The 9160-nt window shown below is 45.6% G+C and overlaps 1 pseudogene; it reads right to left on the reverse strand.

The window, feature by feature from the left end:
- Positions 1–536: 536 nt before the first annotated feature.
- LOC103589748 lies at positions 537–6447 on the reverse strand (annotated as a pseudogene).
- Positions 6448–9160: the final 2713 nt, after the last annotated feature.

A 9160-nucleotide genomic window follows, 5' to 3' on the forward strand; every position in this document is an offset into this window, starting at 1 on the left:
CTTGCAGGCAGGGACAGTCTTTTGGTGGGTATAATTAGCAGTTACCTTTATATAATCCCAGGATGACAATGGACTCCAATATGTGTCTCCCATGGTCTTGCACCCCCAGCTTTTGCAGAAGTAATATGCTTTTTCTCCACACTGGGAGCTGAGTTTCCTGTCGCAGTGGAACCCAGGGCATACATAAAAGGTGAGAGCACTTAGCCGACTCCTCCTAGAAGGAGTTGCACAACCTACTCCTCCTGATATCCCAGGGCAGCCTGGTGGGCTGGGGGGCGACTGGGGGGTTATGACTATCAAAGATTTCTCCTAAATCCCAGTTGCCTGGGGCTCCTAAAGCTAGTTTACACACATCTGGAAATAAGTCAGGCCACCACCCTCCTGTAGTTACCTTAGATTGACTCCAGATTGTATCTCCCACCCCATTTACAACATACCAAGTGAAATTTCTGGGGATATGTGGGCTGTTAGCTCTTGCGCCCTGGAAGAGAATTGTTAGGCATAAGAGGAGCAAGAGAGTTTTCATCTTACAACATTTAGGGTGTCCAAACAATTTTTAGTCTTAAGGGGTGCTCCTTGGAGCTCTGGACTCTCCAGGTGGCATCTCTCAGTCCTTGGTCCTCTGGTGGTGCAGGTTTTGTGTGCAAGGTGTGGATCCAAGCGGAGATTCCGTCTACTTTTACAGCCATTGAGGTTGTTAAAAGCACTAGGTAAGGTCCTTTCCAGCGGGGCTCCAAGGTCTGGGAGTGATGCCGTCTCACATACACTGCGTCTCCAACCTGGAACTGGTGAGAAACTTCGGGGGTCCCAGGCTCATAGGTGGCTGCCAGCTGCATCCAGACGTCTTTTTGCACTGCTTGCAGTCCTTTTAACCTTGGCAACGAAAGCGGGTCCATTGTCGGACCCAATTACCTTGGGCACCCCAAAGCGCGGGAAGATTTCTTCCAGGATTTTCTTGACCACAACGGTGGCTGTTTCTCGTTTTGCTGGGAATGCTTCCACCCATCCGGAGAAGGTGTCTATAAAAACTAGGAGATAATTGTAACCGTATCTGCCTGGCTTGACCTCTGTAAACTCTACTTCCCAATACACCCCTGGTCTGTCTCCCCTGAGTCTCTTGCCAGGTCCTGCTGTATTTTTGCAGACATTTATTTTTGACAAGGTACACAGCTTTTAACTATTTGTTCTGCTAATTGTTTTAGACCTATGCTATGATATTCTGTCCTCAGGGCAGTCTGGGCCAATTTGTTTACTCCCAGATGAGTCCATTGGTGCATTTGTTTGATCATGGCACAGGCTTGTTCTTGTGGCAAGATAGGCTTGTCTGACGCTGCATGCCAACGCCCTGTTTCCTGATCAAAGTAGTTATTAGAGTCCCTTGAGATCACTGCTACATCCTCAGCTGAGTATTTAAATTTGGGCTTTTCTGGCTCGGGGATGTTAACCAACAAAATAGACGAGGACCGTGGGCTGCTGCCCTTGCCTCTGAATCGGCCAAGTTGTTTCCCCTGGCGATGGGGGAATCCCCTCTTTTGTGGCCTGGGCAGTGTATAATACTCACTTTTAGCGGTCTGCGAAGGGCCTCCAACAGGGCTACGATCTCTGCCTTGATTTTGATTTCTTTTCCTCCAGAGGTCAGCAGACCCCGTTGTTGATATATAGCACCGTGCACATAAGCAGTGGCAAAGGCATACCTGCTGTCCGTATGGATGTTGATTCTTTTGCCCTCTCCTAGTTCAAGGGCTTTTGTTAGGGTGATGAGTTCTGCCTTCTGAGTAGACGTTCCTGCAGGTAAAGTGCGGGGGCGCCTCCCACTCATAAGATTAAAGCCTGATGAAAATCTTTTAATGAAACACGATGTTTACAGGGCCTCATCGTGAAGGGATGATGGCAAGGCCTCATCGTGGGAGAAGATGCCGGCGTTCCACCTTGATTTTCTGGAGCTCTGTGTGCTTGTTATTTTATTCTTTGCTGCCTCATAACTATCGCTCTGGGAGACTTGGAAGTAGGATTCAAAATTATACTAAAATATTTAATCATACTAATGATACTTATGATTATGGATTTTCAGGAGATGGCTTATGGCAGTGGGGCCCAGAAGGGGACAACGAACCTATGTAGGCATTCGTCTTGTCTGGTGCCTGAGAGTCTGGCCTGGCTGCTTGGAAGGAGTTAATGTACAATCTTTTGTTTTACAATAGAAGTAGAAGTTAAGTTAAGCAAGTTAATTTTTAGAGTGTTTATTTAGGAATAAAGAATAGTTAAATGTAGGTGTGAATTAAGTTTTAATAACGTCATAGAAAGTCTATTGTACCATGGATGTAGTTTCGGTAATAATTGCAAGTGATGAAAAGTGATGATTATATGGGACCAGTGGGTTGTAACGTTCTTGCTCAAAGGAAAGGACATTGTAATTGTCTTTTCTGGGAATAAACTGTAATGCTATTTTTCTTAAAACATATGTCACTTACAAAGAAATATTATGATATTGTTCATTGATTATTTTATGATTATGTAGCAAATAAGAAAGAAAAGTATAAAAGTCTGATGCTTGCTTCAATAAATTGTCAGCATTCAGCAGATCCCTTGAGTCTGTGTGTTTGTTGTCCCAGCATTCAATTGATCCTTTGGGTCTGTATGTTTGCTGCCGCTCCATCGCCGACGCTGCCCTTCCTCCCTTTTGGGGGATCCCTTACCAGTGGGGACCTTCACAATCTCTGTGCTGGGGCTGGTCCCCGGCAAAAAAGCATTGTCAGTTCAGAGTCACAACACACTACTGTAAAAATGATCTTTACTGCATGCCAGATATTGGAAATGTACAAAGAATATAATGAAGAATTGTACCCATCAACCTTGCCCCCAAAAATAAATAATGAATCCAGTTAACTTTCTAGTCTGCATTAAGGGGCACTGGCACACGAAACTCCATCATAGGGCACTTTCTGGACAACCACTTGCTCTGACAAGGCCTGTGCCCATATCAGGTTCTGGCCATCTACTGTAGCAGCTCCTGCCTTTCGTACTCCTTCCTCCAGGAAACTGCTGCCATCAGTGAACCAGGTGGCTTCAGCATCCATCAGAGGCTGATCTGACAAGTCTTTCCACCATCCATGTGCCTCAGCAAGCACTTGTTGGCAGTCATATATAGGAGGGTCAAGGTCTGGGTCTGGTAACAATGTGGCTGGATTTAAGCTCGCCGGGGGAGCAAAAGTAACCTGGTCTGAATTGAGTAACAGAGTCTGATAGTGAGTCATGTGAGCATTTGTGAGCCAGCCATCGGGGGGCTGGTGGACAATACTCTCTAAGGCATGATGTGCCGAGATTACTAAACTCTGTCCCATAGTTAACTTGTCAGCATCTTTTGCTAAAACTGCAACTGCCACTATGATCCTTAGACAAGCTGGCCACCCCGCGGCTACTGGGTCTAGTTTTTTAGACAGATATGCTACAGGCCTCTTCCAGGGCCCCAGTCTTGAGTCAGGACCCCCTTCGCAACCCCCTTATTTTCTGCCACATACAGGTGGAAAGGCTTGGTTACATCAGGGAGCCCCAGAGCCGGCGCAGACATTAAAGCCATCTTAATGTTGTCAAAGGCCTGTTGCTCCTCTTTTCCCCATTTGAAGGGCTGACTATTCTTAGTGAGGGGATATAACAGGGCTGCCATCTCAGCAAAACCAGGTATCCACAGGCGGCAGAACCCAACAGTACCTAAAAATTCTCTGACTTGTCTTGGGTTAGAGGGTGGCGAAATGTGAAACACTGTCTCTTTTCTGGCCTCAGACAACCATCTTTTCCCGTCTTTAAGAAGGTACCCCAGGTAACTGACCTGTCGCTTGCAGATTTGAGCCTTTTTGGTGGAGGCTCGATAGCCCAGTTCTCCCAACTCCATAAGGAGACACTTTATTCCTTCCAGACACAGTTCCTTGTCGGCCGCCACCAGGAGGAGGTCATCTACATACTATAACAGAGTTACCTGGGGATTAGAGGCCCAGAACACAGCCAAGTCCTGGTGGAGGGCCTCATCAAAGATAGTGGGTGAGTTTTTAAATCCTTGAGGCAGGCAGGTCCATGTGAGTTTCCCTGTTAAGCCAGTCTCTAAATCTTTCCACTCAAAGGCAAAATAATCTTGACTTTTTACAGTCAGCGTCAAACAGAAGAATGCATCTTTGAGATCCAGTACTGAATACCAGGTCCTGTCTGGAGGTAAAGAACTTAAAGGATTATAGAGATTAGGGACGGTGGCATGGAGGTCGGCCACATGTTTGTTTACCTCTCGGAGATCTTGGACTGGTCAGTAGTCATTAGTCCCAGGTTTTCAGACCAGCAGCAAGGGCATGTTCCAGGCTGATTGGCACTTCCGTAGGATCCCCAGCTGGAGCAAACGGGCAATGTGGGGTCGGATGCCTTCGCGTGCCTCTCGGGACATTGGGTATTGTCGGACAGCTATAGGACTGACTTGAGCCTTCAGCTCTACGTGAACGTGTGGCCGGATTTAACCTTCCCTATTCCTGCAGTTTCTGCCCACGCCTAGGGGTTGTTTTCTAACCACCAGTCTATCTGTCCAGTCTCCCGCCCTTGCTTTTCAAACAATTGGTATTCATCTTCTAACCTGAGAGTTAGTATCTGAAGAGGCTTTCCTTGCCGATTTAGCACCTGAGGTCCCTCGGGGTGAAAATGAATTTGAGCATCCATTTTGGTGAGGAGATCTCTTTCCAGCAATGTGTAGGGGCACTCAGGAATGACCATGAACTAGTGGGATGCCCGGCCCACACCTAGGTCCACTGTTCTTCAGGTAGTCCATGGATACTTTCTGAACCCTGTAGCCCCTTGTACCCATGACTTCCCCTTGAGAAGAGGTCCATTTGCTCGTAGTAATACTGTATTTTTGTCTCCAGTGTCTACCACGAACTGGGTGGGCTTCCCCTCCACTTTGAGAGTTACCCTGGGTTTGGGGAGGGGATCCAAACCCCGTCCCCTCTAGTCACTGACTTCCCGCAGGGCCAAGACTTTGGGGCCCTGAGGCTCTTTCTTTTTCCTGGGGCAGTTTTGAACCCAGTGTCCTCTCTCCTTACAGTACATACATTGATCCTTTGCCAGGGGTCCCTTTTTATTGCCCGGTACTGTCTTATTAGGCTCCCTAGATTCCCTGACTACAGTGGCCAGAATTTTGTGAAAATTTCTTTCTTGGCGCTTTTCTCTCTTTATTTCTTTTTCTTCCTCTGACTCTCTATTATGATAAACCTTTTCAGCCACCTGCACTTATTCCCTCAATGACTTATCTTATAACCCTTAAATCTTCTGCAGTTTCTTCCTGATGTCTCTGCTAGATTGGTCAATAAAAGCAACTGTCACTGTAGCCTTGTGCTCTTCACCACTAGGATCATATGGGGTAAACTGATGGAATGCCCCCATGAGTCTTTCCAGAAATGCTGAAGGAGACTCATTGGGCTCCTGGATCACCTCCCTTACCTTAGTCAAATTAGTGGGGCATTTCACTGCCCCTCGGAGACCTGCCATTAAAGCCTGGCGATAGACCTTCAGGTGCTCCCTACCTTCTGCTGAGTTGAAATCCCAGTTTGGTTTAATCAACGGGAATCCTGCATCTATAACATCAGGGAGGAGGGTGGGTCGCCCATTGGCTCCTGGAACATTCTTTTGAGCCTCCAGGAGGATCCGTTGTCTCTCCTCGGTGGTGAACAGGACCTGGAGGAGCTGCTGACAGTCATCCCAGGTGGGCTGATGAGTAAAGAGAAGGGATTCTACAAGGTTAGTGAGACTTTGGGGGTTTTCAGAGAAAGGGGGATTTTGAGTTTTCCAGTTGTAAAGATCAGAAGAGGAGAAAGGCCAGTACTGTAAGGGCTGGTTGCCCTCTTCATGAGGAGGGCCATAAGCCCGCAGGGGGAAGATAGGAATTGCCTCTGGAGAGGCCACTCGTTTACTGTGTGTCCCTTGAGCAGGACCCCCCTCAGATTCATTTTCTGGTGGGTCCTCTGGTGGAGCAGATGGCCAGGCTGCCTGTGATCAGAGAGCAGGGGGAAGGGGAGGGGTAGGAGGATCAGAAAGAAGCCAGTCCGGGTCAGTGGATGGCAGGACCTCCGGTTTCTTTTTTATTTCTCAGAGAGCAAATACAGCTGTTGGATCTGTTAAGGGAACAAAGGGACGGACCCACGGGGGAGGATCCATGACTAGATCTTCCCAGACAATGATATAAAGTATCTGGTCTGGATGGCTTTCAGAACTGAAAATTTTCTTTTTTACTGCTGTAATCAATGGCGGAGAGAAGGAACCTTCAGCGGGCCAGCCGAGTTGGAAAGCTGGCCACTCCGAAGAACACAGTGTGGTCCATTTATTCCTTCTAACCTGCACAGACAAATTATTAGCTGTGTCCTTTACATCAGTCCAGTATTTTAGAGTCAGACTTAAAGGGGTTGAGACAGTCTGCCCCATGTTGCCCCAGAAAACCGTCAGTCCCCACACACACGCAACCAGACAAACAAAAACCAAAACACTGACGTGCCCCTGCCACGGGCGCCACAACCAGATTATCAGAGAACTTGGGTGGGGACTACTTCCTAGAGATCTCCCATGGAGCCGAACTTGTTCATCTCCCACAGAGGAATCTGGAGCATCCTCCAGGATTCCTGTGGCAGCAACGTGTTGGTACGTCTACCCACCGCTATGACCACTACAGACCGATGGCTCCGCTTTGGAACCTCAGAAAATCTGAAACCAGATTACAGTAAACAACAAAGAAATCTCTTAGACAGACACAGCAGACAGACACAGACAACCGTGGTACCTGCTGCTCAAACAATCCTCTGTTCTCTAGTCTCTGGTCCTGGAGAGAGCGAGCTTCCTCCTGGACAAGCCCCCAAAAATGTAAGATCCGTGCACCATGCACAAACCCCACATGTTGGGATAGCTCACCTCACAAAGACCACAAGACAGAGTCTGATGCAATCAAGCAAGAGGAGTTTATTTCCAGCATGCTGGGGTCACTCAGCATTCAAGACATAAGTGACCCCAAATTTACAATACAAGCAGCTTTTATACAGTTTTTCTGAACAGATCTTGTGACAGGATGAGTTGTTGGTTATCTGTGGTGCCTTTAGGTTTACAGGTGGGCTTTAGCAGGCTGGCACCCCAATAGTGCATTTCTCAATCATTTATCTTCCCCGGGGCCTGGCTAGGTGGCCTTTAGATAAGGAACCAGTCATTTCCTGGAACTGGGTGGGGGCTATTAATGTTTAGTGTGCTGAGGCCTGACCCTTGTATGGCCCCTTAGAAGCTGCTTTGCTTAAGCATTTGTTACAAGACTGCGTACATTAAGGTTATATTTTTCTACAATTCTACTACAATTTTCTATGCCCCCCTACACCCTGAGGAAGAAGAAATTCTGCATGAAGACTACAGCATCACTTTCTGCCTAAGAGTGTCCAGCCTGTTAGCCTGCTGTTTGAATTTCAGACATACCAACCCCCACAATTGCATAAGCCAATTCCTTGAAATATATCTCTTAATATGTGTGTATGTATGTATGTATGTATGTATGTAACTACCTATCTATCTATCTACCTCTGTTATCCTCCTTTACAAAATGAGAAAACTAAGCTTCAGATATTAGGTAATTTTCCCAAGATTACAGGGCTCATTCATGCTAAGGACCCCCCACAAAATAACCCCACATCTTCTGACTCTTAAGTTGAGTTTTCTTTCCAGATGTCTATTTTTTTTTTCTTCGTTTCTGTTTTTAAAGCTGCTTGCTAAAAGGAGAGAATGCAACTGAGGCCACCAGAGTGAGAAAGGAGGAGGGGTAAGGGGGGGTTAGTGAGAAATTGGTAAAAGAAAGGCCACAAAAAATGTTTATATTGTGTAATAATAAAATAAAAAGATGTTTGCTAGCTCTAGAAGAACAGTGCTTATACAAGTGTTTATACATGTGAGAGCTTTTGAGGTAAGATGAAAGATGAAGATCTCATTTACCTATGCACAAAATCTGCTTTGCTGACACCTGGTGTATGTCCAAGTAAGTGACTCTCCCAGGTACATTCTGCACACAGGGAGGCCATTAGCTAAAGAGGACTCTCAGTGAATGGCTGCCAACAGTCCAGCAGATAGCAAACAGCTAATTGTAGGGGTTCCCAAAGTACTACCAACATTTATTGGCATCTATTGGTGATGAGCATTGTGCTAATAGTTAACAACAGCAGGATTTAGAAAGAGGGCTTGATTAGATTGCTGAATTCTGGGGGCAAATTGGCTCTATCTGTAAGGGATGGCTTTAAAGACAGAAGACTGGGGATTAGATCACACTTCTGCCCTTGCTAGCTAACTTATACCAAGTCACTCCATCTTGATGATCGTTGGTTCTCTCATCTGTAATTTGGGTATTAGCACATCTACCTCAGGAGACTCTTGTAAACATAAAATTAGTATGAAAGTTTCTGTAAGCTGAAGCATTATGAAAACTAGAATTATAATTATCAATTAAGCATATTTTCCCTCCTGCTGTGTTCACAGTACTGGACTATAGGTTGTAGGCAATGCAAAGAAAGCATGGTAGTTATTCCTTGGAAAGTATTCTCATTTTATGAATGAGAAATAAACAAATGAAACACTAAGAAACTACAAGCCAGATGTATATTTTTACCTGTGAATTGTATCCCTCGATACTTTCACAGCATAAAAGACGGCATCTTATCTCAAACATAACTATGACAGTGGTACAGCAGCTGAATATACAAAGAGTGAGTGATACTTTGGTATAGTCTGTTTCTGCTAGCCCAGCTGGTTAGGTCTTATGCCAACATAATGATAGGCCCTATCCTGTTACCAGTCACCACGGTGTGTTGTATGGTCCCCAGATTGAATATGACCCTATAGTCCACAAGTCACAAGTTGACATAGATACAAATAATGATTACTGTATTTTACACATAAAATGCCACATATTGAATTAATGCAGTGTATCCCACACTATGCAAGTGCTTTTAAAACATATTTTCTAATTTTATGCTCACAATAACCCTGCAAGTTACAATATAGAGAAGGTGATAATCCACATTTTACCGATAAGTGATCTGAGTTACAGAAAGGTGAGCCAACCTGTTCAATTATGTTGAAAGCTGGAATAAAATAACTATCTCTCTGACTCCAAAAC

This window comes from Galeopterus variegatus, unplaced genomic scaffold (genome assembly GCF_000696425.1).
Source record: "Galeopterus variegatus unplaced genomic scaffold, G_variegatus-3.0.2 Scaffold719, whole genome shotgun sequence".
NCBI lineage: Eukaryota > Metazoa > Chordata > Mammalia > Dermoptera > Cynocephalidae > Galeopterus > Galeopterus variegatus.